The sequence below is a fragment of the Desmodus rotundus genome, chromosome 2 (assembly GCF_022682495.2).
Source record: "Desmodus rotundus isolate HL8 chromosome 2, HLdesRot8A.1, whole genome shotgun sequence".
NCBI classification, from domain to species: Eukaryota; Metazoa; Chordata; class Mammalia; order Chiroptera; family Phyllostomidae; genus Desmodus; species Desmodus rotundus.
In genome coordinates this window covers 123249917-123259152 of record NC_071388.1, presented here as the reverse complement: position 1 = coordinate 123259152, position 9236 = coordinate 123249917, and the positions used below count along the sequence as shown (strand labels likewise).

The following is a 9236-nucleotide window of genomic DNA, read 5'->3' as shown; positions in this document are numbered from 1 at the left end:
TTCCATTGAATGGATATGCCACCATATATTTATGCATTTACTGGTTAATGAACATTTGGATTGTTTCCAGTTTTTAGCTATTATGACTAAAACTTTGATGAACAATCATGTACTGATATTTACGTGATAGTAAGATACATTTTTATTTCTCACTTATGTAAATATATAATATAGATATTCCTGATGAATGAGTCCTGTTTTCCCTTTTGGGAATGTGGGAATCTAGGCCTCTTTCTTCTTGTGGCTCCCTAGCTATTAAGGGCCTTGGATCTCTTTGTTTCCAGTTATTGGAAGGGAAAGGGTCATGTTTTTGTTACTCCAGTAGAGAAAGGACACACCTCACTTCTGCTTATGTTCTACTGGTAAGAAATGAGCATGGGCAGAAGCTTTTTATTCTGATGAGGTCCCATTTGTATATTCTTTCCTTTATGTCCCTTGCTCTAGGAGACATATTGGTGAAAATATTGCTACATGGATCTCATCTTTAAGTGGAACCTAATCAACAAAACAAACAAGCAAGCAAAATATAACCAGAGATATTGAAATTAAGAACAATCTGACAGTAACCATAGGGGAGGTGGGAGGGGATAATGGGGAAAAGGGAGGAAGGGTTTTCAGGAACAACTATAAAGGACACATGGACAAAGCCAAGGGGGAGTGGAATCAGGGGAGGGAGGTGGGGATGGCTGGGGTTGGGGGGAGTAGTGGGGAGTAAGTGCAGACAACTGTACTTGAACAACAATAAAATTAAAAAAAATAGGCATGTGGCTACCCCTGGATGCAAGGGTGCTGGGAATATCAGTCCCGTGAGTAACTCTACAATGGATAGACATGTATGGATTTTCAGTGGACAACTATCTGTTGAAAACAGTTAATTAACTAATTAATTAATTTTTTTAGTGAAATTGTGACTGGTTTTATTTCCTTTGCTTAGTTTTCTGCAGCTAGTATGTTTTTATTTATATTTATTTCTATGGTGGTAAACTACACATAGCATAAAATTTACCATCTTAACTATTTGTAAGTATGCAGTTCAGTGGCCTTAAGTATATTCACATCACGGTGTTCACAAACTGTACTCTGGGCCCATTAAACAACTTCCATCTTTCTCCCCACAGACCCTGGCAACCACCATTTGTCTTCTATGACATTGACCCCTCTAAGCACCTCGCAGAAGTGGAATCATACAGTGTTTGTTCTGTGACTGGCTTATTTCACTCAGCATGATGTCCTCCAGGCTCATACATGTTAGACCATGAGTCACACTTTCCTTCCTTTTTAGGGAACAACTTCTCTTTGGACATTACATGTTATGAAGAGATTGACTAAAGACAATGTGTGTTTGGATTTTATCAGCTTTTAAAAAAAGAAATTTCTGGTAATAAAAAATAACACATGGTGCTTTCACTGTGGGAAACAGTACGGCCCTTCATTGAAAAATGAAATCTAGCATAACCATTTGACCCAGCAATTCCTCTGCTGGGAATGTACACAAAAGAATCAAAGTAGAGGCATGGAGAGATTTTGTGCACCCATGTTCTTAGCATGTTAAAGGGAAAGTAGGCATCAAATTTTGAGAATCTATACAGGAAACCAATGAGTCTGAGTTATTAATTCAACAAAAATGTCTTGCAAACCTTGTGCGAAAGACACAGAAACAAGACTCTGCTCAAATGGAGCTCCCATTCCACCAGGCCTTAGATGGAGAAAGATTTTCCATTTTAAAAATGGGATTAGATATGCCTGTTTCATCCAGAGGGGTTATTTGGAATGAGGTAATTAAAGTGAATGCAGGGTTAAGGATTTTGATTTAGCAATAGGAAAAGACTTTGAGAAGTTTCTTAATAAATAAATAAATAAATAAATAAATAAATAAATAAATAAATAAAATAAAAGAGTTGTTTCCTGTTGTTGCTTTCTTTTTAGAAAATTGACCCACTGAATTACAGTGACAGAAATTATTGGATCTGAGACAGAGACAAATATGGATTATAAATTTTGAGAGGGTTTTCCTGGGCTGTGAATTTTGGGAAAGTAATTTTCATAGACATCAGTGAGGACATCATGTTTCTATGGTCTTGGAATACAGGTCTCTGGAATTCAAAGTCAATGTTCTTTGGTCCTATCATCCTCCTGCCTTGCTGTGACATACAGAAAGGAATTAGCCATTACTGGTGTGGGGAGGGCTAATGCAAATGGCAATGATGTTATTTATTTCCATTAATCTTCATAGAGTTAAATACTGTTCATTATTTACATTTGTAGTGGCCAAATCCCAAATTGAATGTTACAGGGAAAGTACAGCTTCATTCCCACAGCTTTATTTTTGTTATGGCATCTTTGTCCGCAGAAGCCTGTCCCTCTTCCACCATCTCCCAGCTGTACTCACCTGTCTCAGCCTCTACAGGTGCCTGGGTCTCAGTCACAGAGATTCTGAGGTCAGGTCTGGGCATCAGAGGCTTAGGGCTTCCCAGTAATTTCCAGTATGCAGCCAAGCTTGAGAACCCTTGCCAGAATTCTTTTTTTTTTAAACAAATATTTATTGAGAGTCTATCAAATAACGAGCACTGTGCTAGGTGCTGGAGATAAATCAATGACAAGACAAAGAAGCCAACAAATAAGCAGAAAAATCAAAATGAATTCAGCTTTTAATATCTTGAGCTTACCATCTGGATAGAGTTCAGGGAACTACAATTGTGTTTTTATATCCAGCGAAAATAGAAATAAAAGTATCATGTCAGAAAAAATGGTATATGTCATAGGTATGGGAATTATAAACAGACAGAGGAAGGAAAAGTTATGCTTTGTGGGAAAAGGAAATCTCCCTGGAGGAGGTAAGATTTCATTTGGGCTCCTAAGGAGATTAAAAGTGTGGATAGGTGAGAGAGGGTAGAGTAGGAATTTCAAAGGAGATAAGTGATCCAAAAAAAGGAACAGCACAAACATGACTTGGGTGTGCATTGCTTGAAGGTGGGTAAAAACATTTACCTGGATTTCCTGCTTTGTTAGGATGTCTACATGTTGACCTTTAGGCCACAGGACAGACCTTGTTTAAATTGCTTTCTAAGGAATTTCTGTTCAATTTGACTGTTTTAATGGCTACTGCTTGTTTTATTAATCATGGTTGAATGTTTTACAGTTTGGAGTTGCATATTCCATTTGGTAAAGTTTTTCATAAATTGAATAAGTAGTCATTGCCTAGTGAATGTTTTCTAAATATTAATAGAATGGAACAAATTAAGCTAGCAAAATTAAGTCGCTTTTCTTCCTTTTGCAGGACAATTTGGAGAGAGATCACGCCAATTACAAATTAAACCATTGCTTGGGCTGGTGTGGCTCAGTGGATTAAGTGATGGCCTGTGTTCAAACCAAAGGGTCACTGGTTCAATTCCCAGTTGGGACTCATGCCTGGGTTGAAGGCCAGGTCCCCAGTAGGGGCAGCATGAGAAACAACCACACATTGATGTTTCTATCCCTCTCTTTCTCCCTCCCTTTCCCTCTGTCTAAAATAAATAAATAAATAAAATCTTTTTTTTAAAGTACAGTTAAAAAAATTAAACCATTGACTTTAAATTTAGAGATGTATTAGTATATGTGATCTAATATGTCATTATATTATTTAGACTTAGTATAGGAAACAGAAATTTCTGGTAGGTACTTTAGACAGGATGAGATTTAATACAGAAAATTAGGTGCTTATAAAATTATTCAAATTCCTGTAGAAACATCAATCAGGAGCCATTGCTCTAACTGTTATCTGGAAGTCAGAATACTGCTAATTTCCTGCAGCCATCACTGCTTCTTCTATGACACAAACAGGTGACAACAAGTGGAGTCTGGAGTTCAGATGCTACTTGTAGCCTCTGAATTATCCCTCCACCTCCTTGTGGTTTCCAAGTATCACATAAGTTTATTGTACTCTCAGACCCCATATTTTATACACATTCCTAGATCTGAGGGAATCTAGGAAATGTAGATTTTAGTCTTCTATACTTGTGATTTAGGGTGGAATAGAAGGAGGTGGTTACTATTACTAAGTACTAGTTGACAACAATTAATCCAATTATCATATTTATTTTTTTGGTTCTCTCGTATCTCCTCTCTCTTCCCTTATGGCAGTTAAAGAGAACTATTTTTACACAGGAATGCAATAGAAAAAGATATTGAAGACATTATTATTGTTATTATTATTTTAAATATGAGAGTTCTTGTATTCATATCTAATTACATTCTCACATAAACTGGTAGTAAAGTAATAACCATTTCACACTTCTCATGGAAATAATACTTAATATTAGATAATCTGCTTCCTGTACACCCTGGACTTACATATTACTTCAGTTGTGCTCCTCACACATTTTTGCTGCACCTTCTCCAAACAATATTAAATCAACAATTAATGAAAGATAGACACATGGTGGGGCAAATGTACATTTACAGTTGTTCATATGTAAACTAATACAATGATTAATAAATAACAACATAAGAATAAACTGCATTGCACATACAATGGTAAACCTATATTTGTCCCACCCTGTATTCCACTGAAGATCCAGTTGTAAGGTGTTAAAGAGAATTCACATTGCATTCTGCTTAATAAAATTGCTTGTCAGATCATTCTGTCTTCCCATCAAAGACTTTCTTCCTAGCCTAGTACTCTCCTTCCCTGAAAACCTAAGAAATCCTCTCTATTGTGTCAAGAAATGTAGCTAACACCCCCTGCTTACCTACCTATACCACTCAGGAAAAAAAATCCCTGAATATTAGCAGAACTGTCACAATCAATTATTCTTCATGCATGGTCTCTTGCCAGGAACAAGGACAGATAATGGGGAGAGGTTTCTTTGTACCTTGCACTTGAAATGGCTTTACAAAGTTTTCACTCAACAAAATAGTGTATTCTCACAATGAAATTGTGTCCTGAAAATACATGTTTTATTTCTTTTATTACAGTTATTATAAGACATTTTTTTCCTAGAACAAGGGTGTGAAAGTCAACATTTTAGGGAAATGATCACAAACTATAATTAATAGTACACTAGACATAATAATTATATGCAATAAAGCTCTTTAACATACACCTTAATTATTTCACATAGCATAATGTAATGATCTTCAGTTCCATCCATGCTGTATGAAGGGCAGGAGCTGATCCGTTCTTTCTGCTGTTTAGTATTACATTGTGTAAATGTACCATTGCTTTTTTTTATTATTGTTAAGTAAAGTTGTCTCCATCTTCACCACACCATGCCCCACTACTCCACCCATCCTTGCTTCCCACAAATGAACATACCCCATTTGGCTTTGTCCATGTGTCCTTTATATATGTTCCTTGATGGTCCTTCCCCTATTATACCCTATTACCCCTCTCACCCACCCTCTCTGATTATTGTCAGTTTGTTCTTTACTTCAATGTCTCTGGTTGTATTTTCCTTGTTTCTTTTTTTCCTTCATTAGGTTCCACTTATAGGTGAGATCATATGGTATTTCTTTTACCACATGGCTTATTTCACTTAGCATAATGCTCTCCAGTTCCATCCATGCTGTTGCAAAGGGTAGGAGCTCCTTCTTTCTTTCTGCTGCATAGTATTCCATTGTGGAAATGTACTGTAGTTTTTTGATCCACTCATTTACTGGTGGGTACATAGGTTGCTTCCAATACTTGGCTATTGTCAATTGTGCTGCTATGAACATTGGGGTGCATATGTTCTTTTGGATTGGTGTTTCAAAATTCTTAAGGTACAATCCCAGCAATGGAAATTGCTGGGTCAAAAGGCAGTTCCAATCATTAGTTTTCTGAGGAAATTCCATACTGTTTTACATAATGGCTGCATCAATCTGTATTCCCACCAATAGTGTACTAGGGTTCCCTTTTCTCCCCAACCTTGCCAGCACTTATTTTTTGTTGATTTGTTTATCGTGGCCATTCTGACTGGTGTGATGTGGATCTCACTGTGGTTTTAATTTGCATCTCAATGATGGATAGTGATGCTCAGCATTCTTTCTTTCTTTCTTTCTTTCGATCTTTTTTTTTTTTTTTTTGAAAATGTTACAGGTCTCATTGTCACCACTACAATAAAGTTACTGTGATGGAAGGGAAACCTGTGTCTCAGTGTAGCCACATTAACAATTTCCGGACACGCGTAAAAAAACAGTGCCCATTTTCATTTAGAATGAGGCTTCAGCATTCTTTCATATGCCTATGGGCTCTATATATGTCCTCCTATAAGAAGTGTCTGTTCTGGTCCTTTGCCCAGTTTTTAATTGGATTGTGTGTCTTCCTGATGTGGAGTCCTGTGAATTCTTTATATATTTTGGAGATCAAACCCTTGTGTGACATATCACTGGCAAAGATATTTTCCCACACGGTTGATTCCCTTTTCATTTTGCTGATGTTTCCTGTAGCCATGAAGAAGTTTTTTATTTTGATGAAGTTCTGTTTGTTTATTCTTTTCTTTCTGTCCCTTGCTCTAGAGGATATATCAGTGAAAATATTGCTGTGTGGGATATCTGAGATTTTCTTCCGTATGTTTTCCTCTAGGACTTTTATGGTGTCACAGTTTGTACTTAAGTGTTTTACCCATTTTGGGTTTATTTTTGTGTATGGTGTAAGTTGGTGGTAGAGTTTCATTTTTTTGCATGTAGCTGTCCAGATGGGAGCAACACCATTTGCTGAAGAGGCTATTTTTACTTCATTTTATGCTTCTGCCCTCTTTGTCAAATATTAATTAACCATAGAGACTTGGGTTTATTTTTGGGCTCTCTATTCTATTCCATTGACCTACCTGTTCTCATGCCAGTAACAGACTGTTTTGATAACAGTGGCCTTGTAATACAGTTTGATATCAGGTATTGGGGTCCCTCTGACTTTGTTCTTGTTTCTCAACATTGTTGCGGCTACTCGGGGTCATTTATGGTTCCACATAAATTTCTGAAATGTTTGTTCTATATCTGTGAAATATGTCATTGGTATTTTAATAGGGATTGCATTGAATCTACAAATTGTTTTGGATAGTATGGACATTTTGATGTTAATTCTTCCAATCCATGAACATGGTACATGCTTCCATTTATTTATGTTTTCCTTAGTTTTTTTCTTCAGTATTCTGTAGTTTTCTGAATAGAGGTCTTTTACTTCCTTTGTTAGGTTTATTATTAGGCACTTTATTTTTCTTGTTGCTATATGAAATGGGATTTTTTCTTAATTTATGTTTTTCATATTTCATTCTTGGTGTATAAAAATGCCTTCAATTTCTGAGTGCTGACATTTTATCCTGTTGTTTTGCCAAATTCACTTATTAAGAGGAGTAGTTTTTTGGTGGAGTCTATAGGATTTTCTATGTACACTATCATGTCATCTGCAAACAATGACAGTTTTGCTTCCTCCTTTCCAGTTTGGATGCCTTTTATTTCCTTTTCTTGTCTCATTGTTGTTTCTAGAATGTCCCATACTATGTTGAATAGAAGTGGTGAAAAGAGATACTCTTGTCTTGTTCCTGATCTCAATGGGAAAGCTTTTAGTTTTTGCCCATTGAGTATGATGTTGGCTGTAGTTTGTCATATATGGCCTTCATTATGTTGAGGTACTCCCTCTACTGCCTCTACTCCCACTTTGCTTGGTGTTTTTATAATGAATGGGTGCCGCACCTTATCAAGTGCTTTTTCTGAATCTATTGATATGTTCATGTGTTTTTTGTCTTTCATTTTGTTTATGTGATGTATTACATTTATTGATTTGCGAATATTGTACCATCCTTGCATCCTTGGGATGAATGCCACTTGATCATGGTGTATGATCTTTTTAATGTATTGCTGAATGTGGTTTGCCAATATTTTGTTGAGGATTTTAGCATCTATGTTCATCAGCTATATTGGCCTATAGTTTTCTTTCTTTGTTGTGTCTTCACCTGGTTTTGAGATTAGGATAATGCTAGCCTCATAAAAGGAGTCTGGGAGTCTTCCCCTTTTGTGGAAGTTTTGGAATAGTCTGTGAATGATAGAGGTTAGCTCTTCCTTAAATGTTTTGTGAAATTCTCCCATGAAGCTGTCCGTCCAGGGCTTTTGTGTGCCGGGAGTTTTTTGACTACTGCTTCAATTTCACTAGCTGTTATTGTTCTGTTCAGGCTTACTGCTTCTTTTTGATTCAGTTTTGAAAGATTATTTTTCTAGAATTGTTCATTTCACTGAGGTTTGCAAATTTCTTGGTATATAGTTGTTCATAGTCACTTCTTGCAATCCTTTGTATTTCTGTGGTATTATTTGTAATTTCTCCTTTTCCAGTTTTGATTTTATTTATTTGGGTCCTCGCTTTTTTTTCCTTGATGAGTTGGCTTAATGGCTTGTCAATTTTGCTTATCTTTTCAAAGAACCAGCTCATGGATTTGTGATCTCTTGAATTGTTCTTTTAGTCTCTATGTCATTTCATTCCACTCTGATCTTGTTTATTTCTTTCCTTATACTTGCTCTGGGCTTTGTTTGTTGTTGTTCCACCATTTCTTGTAGATGTAAGGTTAAGTTGTTTATTTGAAATGTTTCTATCTTTTTTTAGGTAGGCCTGTATTGCTATGAACTTCCCTTTCAGGACTGCGTTTGCTGTTTCCCATAAGTTTTGGACTGTTGTGTCTTCATTTTCATTTGTTTCCAGAAACTTTTTAATTTCTTTATTGATCTCATTATTAGCCCATTCATTCTTCAATAGCATGCTACTCAGTCTCCATGAATTTGAGTGTTTTGTGTTTTTTCATTAAGGTTAGTTTCTATTTGCAGGCCCATGTGGTCTGAGAACATGCTTGATATGATTTCAATTTTCTAGAATTTGTTGAGGCTTGTTTTGTGTCCTATCATGAAAATTATCTTTGAAAATGTTCCATGTGCATTTGAAAAGAATGCGTATTTTGCTTCTTTGGGATGAAAGGTTCTGCATATATCAGTTAGGTCCATTTGTACCAGTACTCTGTTCAGTGCCACCATATCCTTGTTAATATTTTATTTGGAAGGTCTATCCATTGTTGATAGTGGGGTGTTAAAATGTGCTACTATAATTGTGTTACTGTCTATATCTTTCTTGAAGTCCTCCAAGATTTCCCTTATGTATTTGAGTGTTCCTATGTTCAGTGCACATAAGTTTACAATATTTATGTCTTTGTGATGGATTCTTCCCTTGAGTATTATGAAGTGTCCTTCTGTGTCTCTTTTTATGGTCTTTGTTTTGAAGTCTATTTTGTTTGTATGAGTAT

The 9236-nt window shown here is 36.1% G+C and overlaps 1 non-coding gene across 1 annotated transcript; it reads right to left on the bottom strand.

Annotated features, from left to right (window-relative positions):
• Positions 1–6044: 6044 nt before the first annotated feature.
• Positions 6045–6181, bottom strand: LOC112313211 (small nucleolar RNA SNORA1). Its single transcript, XR_002975673.2, has one exon. It is a non-coding gene; the product is annotated as a small nucleolar RNA SNORA1 (small nucleolar RNA).
• Between the last annotated feature and the right edge of the window lie 3055 nt (positions 6182–9236).